The sequence below is a fragment of the Nomascus leucogenys genome, chromosome 22a (genome assembly GCF_006542625.1).
Source record: "Nomascus leucogenys isolate Asia chromosome 22a, Asia_NLE_v1, whole genome shotgun sequence".
Classification (NCBI taxonomy): domain Eukaryota; kingdom Metazoa; phylum Chordata; class Mammalia; order Primates; family Hylobatidae; genus Nomascus; species Nomascus leucogenys.
The window spans coordinates 134,789,251-134,794,351 of NC_044402.1; the positions used below are offsets into that span (position 1 = coordinate 134,789,251).

Sequence of the window (5,101 nt, forward strand, 5' to 3'; positions counted from 1 at the left end):
AAAAAAAGTTAGCTGGGTGTGGTGGTCAGTGCCTATAATCCCAGCTACTTGGGAGGCTGAGGCAGAAGAATCGCTTGAACCCAGGAGGTGCAGGTTGCAGTGAGCCAAGATCATGCCACTACACTCCAGCCTGAGTGACAGAGTGAGACTGTGTCTCAAAAAAAGAAAAAAAAAAAAAGGCCCTGGGTGCAGAGTGCAGGAATAAGGATGATGCTAGGGAATGAAGTCACATTCTCCATCCTGTCAACTAAATTAAATGATAAACAGAAGAGAGGAGAGCCTTCCACATGCAGGAAGAGCCTGAGAACAAGAGCACCTGATGCTCAAAGACCATGAGCATGAAGGGCAGGGGGCACGATGAAGCTGGGGGAATGTGGCGTCTCACCAGATGGGGTTTTGGGTCTGTGCAAATGATATGGTCCTTTGACTTAGGGGCAATGAGAACCTACTGAAACATTTTAAGCAAAAGATGACATGATCGGACAATGTTAGAAAAATGAACATATCATCCTGGCTAACACGGTGAAACACCGTCTACATCGTTGGCACCTTATCCAGCTTTGGAGGCTGAGGCAGGAGAATGGTTTGAACCCGGGAGGCGGAGGTTGCAGTGAGCCGAGATCATGCCACTGCACTCCAGCCTGGGTGACAGAGCAAGACTCCATCTCAAAAAAAAAAAAAAAAAAAAGAACATGGCTACGGCTACAGAAGGGATAGCAAATGAGAGATATAGAGGGGATGAGACTGGAAATGGAGCCACCAGCAAGGGCACCTGATGGAGTGGGGAAGGTGGCATTAAAGAAAAGTGAACAGATCTAGAAGATAAAGATCATGCAGTGCATCTCAACTGGGGGTGACTGAACCCTCCAGATTCTGGAGAACTTTTTGGTTGTCACAGTCAGAGGGAAGTGCTGCTGGCACTTGGTAGGTAGAGGCCGGGGGAGCCGTTCAACACACCTGCAATGCACGGACCATCCCCGCCAATTATCAGGACCAAAATCACAATAGTGTGGCCCGTGGGGATCCCCGGAGGTAGAAACTGGATGCCAGGACAGTCCCATTTCCTGGCATGTGTAGAGGGTTAATGATGATGCCGGTCACTGCCAGAGAAGACCAAGTGTGCAAGGAAGGCCACGGGGTATGAGTGTTTCTGATTTTACTCTCATAAAAGCAAGCCTGGGGGAAAATGGTGAAATTGGAAGATGTTGATAAAATATGTTTTAACAAAGACCCAAAGTCTACATTAAGAAAAATATCGAGCCAGAACTCCTTGCACAGGACTTTCCTACCTGGGTGTTATGGCTCGGTGCTGTGTGTATTACAAGTGCACCCTGGAGGGAGGGGCACTGGGGACCTGCAGAGGGCTGGACTCAGCCGGGGAACCCCCAAGGCAGTGGACCTGGTGTTCCAGGAGCTCCTGCGGAGAACCCTATGGGGCTGTTTGCACAGCGGACTAAGGGCCCGCAGGGAAGGCCAGAGAGCCAGGGAGTATCCCTTAGTCCAGGGCCCAGAGGGAAAGTGCTGTTTTGAGCACAGTCCACCCCTCAGCTCAGCCAGAGCCCTGCCCCTGGGACTTGGCCTGCATCCTGAGGAGAGGTGAGCGCAGGACAGGGACCGGCCTCACCTGCGTCTCTGCAGCAGGGCGCTCCTCTTTCTACCTTTCACCTGGACAACTCGAGCCCAATGTTCGCAGCTCAGTCTCTCTCCTGGGGATCCTTGAACCCCCAAAACCAGTGGTTGCTCCCTCTGCTTGTTTGTGTGAAAGCAATAGATTACGCCAATTGATCCTGCTAGGCCCTTAAGGGAGGGACTGAGTTTATTGATCATGAAATCCCCAGAGCCCCCAACAGGGCATTATCCTGTTAAGGGGTGGCCGCATGGCCCAGAGGCACAGAGCCCTGCTCTGGTGTCTGTGAAGTCTGCAGGGATGGAGGACATTGCCTTACAGGAGGTCTCAGGCCCAGGCACAGTAGGCATTGGCAAAGAGCAGCCGACCCCCGGGACCCCCTGCAGCAACAGCAGCTTCCAGGCTCTGCCCCAGTGACAGCTGACAGCACCGGTCCCGGGAGGAAGGCAGGGAGACGGCAGGTGTAGGTGACGCCGAGCCTATGTTGTTCTCCACCACTGCTGAGACAACCCTCTTGAAATAGTCGCTGATCCCCAGGCTCCTGCTCCTGACTCACCGCTGCTCGCTCTTGCCGAGGTACAAGTCGGCCAGGAAGCCGCACAGCAGCCATGGCTTTTAAGGACACCGGAAAAACACCCGTGGAGCCGGAGGTGGCAATTCACCCAATTTGAATCACTCTAATAAGCTGCAATGTAAAATCCCTGGAAAAGGTGTGTGCTGACTTGATCCGAGGAGCAAAGGAAAAGAATCTCAAAGTGAAAGGACCAGTTGGAATGCCTACCAAGACTTTGAGAATCGCTACAAGAAAAACTCCTTGTGGTGAAGGTTCTAAGACATGGGATGGTTTCCAGATGAGAATCCACAAGCGACTCATTGACTTGCACAGTCCTTCTGAGATTGTTAGGCAGATGACTTCCATCAGTAATGAGCCAGGAGTTGAGGTGGAAGTCAACATTACAGTTGCTTAAGTCAACTAGTTTAATAAATTGATTATCAGTTGTTAAAAAAAGGAAAAAGAAAGTGAACAGAAATAGTTAGACTTCCACAATGAGCAAATGGAGTTCCCAGAATAGCAGGTGTAGGCAGTACCCTAGGACCACTGTGTGTGACCATTCAACTATTATCTTGACCCTGTGGTTTCCCCACAGTCATGTGGCCCAAAACACATGGATCATACCAAAATCACCAGTTAGTCATGTTTCTAAGAAAGAATCTCTCCATCAGATAAATTGCAGCCTGTTCATAAGGCTGAGATGGTGCCTATTCACAATCAGAAATTAAGGTTCATTGAATAGGTCCAGTGCTTCTTGGCCCTTCACCCAAGCCCGGAAATTAAGTGTGAATGTTATTTAGTCATCACGCATTGATGAGTAACAATTTCTTTTTTTTTTTTGAGACGGAGTCTCGCTCTGTCGCCCAGGCTGGAGTGCAGTGGCACGATCTTGGCTCACTGCAACCTCCGCCTCCCGGGTTCAAGCAATTCTCCTGCCTCAGCCTCCTGTGTAGCTGGGACTACAGGTGCCGGCCACCACGCATGGCTAATTTTTGTATTTTTAGTAGAGACGGGATTTCACCATGTTGGTCAGGCTGGTCTCGAACTCCCGACCTCAGGTGATCCCCCTGCCTCAGCCTCTCAAAGTGTTGGGATTACATGTGTGAGCCACCGTGCCCGGCTAAACGATATTTTTTTATCTTAGACAAGTTTTTCATTTTGATTGTGTGTGTGTGTCTGTGTGTGTGTGTTGCTGTTGTTTTGTTATTTCATTTTACCCTGCAGGTTTGTGGCAGAATCAGCTCAGAGGTCAGGATTCAGGAGAAGGCCCAAATCACTCAGGGTCAGGTCCGTAGTCTAAGTGGATAACAGTACCAGGTGTCCTGTCCTCCCTGAGCAACTTGATATCACCTTCTTTTTTTTGAGATAGAGTCTCACTCCGCCACCCAGGCTGGAATGCAGTCTTGGCTCACTACAGCCTCTACCCCCTGGGTCCCAGTGATTCTCATGCCTCAGCCTCCTGAGTAGCTGGGACCATAGGCACGCGCCACCACGCCAAGCTAATTTTTGTATTTTTAGTAGAGATGGGGTTTTGCCATGTTGGCCAGACTGGTCTTGAACTCCTGGCCTCAAGTGATCCACCCACCTCAGCCTCCCAAAGTGCTGGGATTATAGGCATGAGCCACTGCACCCAGCCTGATAACGCCTTCATTTCTGAAAGACTCAAGACACAGCTTGTTGACCAACCAGCTTGACATTCTAGACCCCGTGACAGGCTTTTTGCCTGTCTGAGTAGTGTAAATAAATTAACCCGGGGTTTAATCAGTCAGTCTCTGAGACTTTTTTGTACTTTCCCAACACTGTGCCTTTCGTTATACTGCAGCCTCTTCTGGGAGAGTTTGTAGCCTCTGCGTCTGCGTATCAAGGCCACACCCTCTGGTTCTGACATGGAGATCCTCCATGGAGATTCGAGAGCCTCCTAGGTCAGCACTGCGGGAGGGAGAGAGGTTCAGGGAAGGGGCAGAGAGAAGTACAGGGGAGGGGCAGAGGGGAGGAGCTGGTTGTGATGCAGTCTCAGGGAAGAAGATGGGGAGTCCTGAAGATGAAATGACCTCCAGAATGTTCCATAGTAAGGGTGCGGTGCACAGAATCGAAGAGAAAAATCTCAGAGACAGAAAAAATGCTGCAAGAAGAAATAGGAGCTACTCCAGCAAAATGACCTGACCTCGGCTTTGGGCAGTGAACTTTGAAGGAAACACCCTCCTCTTGTCCTGTGCAATCACAGCACGCCTCAATCTGCCCCTCCTGTGTCCCCAGGTTCATTGAATAGTTCCAGTGCTTCTTGGCCCTTCACCCAAGCCCAGGGCCCCTGGGGAGCCTTTGCCTCTTTCCCTCCCTCCCCACATTCAATGCATCAGTCAGTCTTACTAGCTTTAATTCCAAATAACTTTTAATTTAAAAAGGTTGAGTGCCAACTACTTCACTTATTTCATCTTGAGTCATGTGGTGAAATGGGCATTAGGGTTCCCAGTTTCCACGATGCAGTTTGTAGGGCTCCGCTGGGTTTGGGGACTGTCCCAAGCTCCTAGGAGAGTCACTGACAGAGCCAGTGTGTGGCCTGGGGTCTTTGACACCACCTTGATGTACTTCTTCCAGTCCGCAGCTCAGTTTTCACCTTCAATTGCGACGCTGCAATTGAATAGAAATCTGTGTCAGCCCACACTCCATTGAATGAGTACCTCTTTAGAGTCGGCTCATTTTATTTCAGGTTTTAAATACGCACCCCCTCCCCATATGACAGTCATCAGTAGACAGAACCTCATGCCTCCAGGTTCCCTCTCCTCTCATTTACTGTGATATCAAGACACTGTCTTGGCCAAGCACTGAACATAGAGGTGGGGTATGAAATTGCTCTGTATGATGCAGTCCAGCATCCTGGGCTGGGAGTGGGCCAGTTTTGTGCCCTGCGTCTCTCTGTCCGG

The 5,101-nt window shown here is 50.2% G+C and overlaps 1 pseudogene; it reads left to right on the forward strand.

The window, feature by feature from the left end:
* The first annotated feature begins 2,235 nt into the window (after positions 1-2,235).
* On the forward strand, positions 2,236-2,595 carry LOC100591939 (annotated as a pseudogene).
* Positions 2,596-5,101: the final 2,506 nt, after the last annotated feature.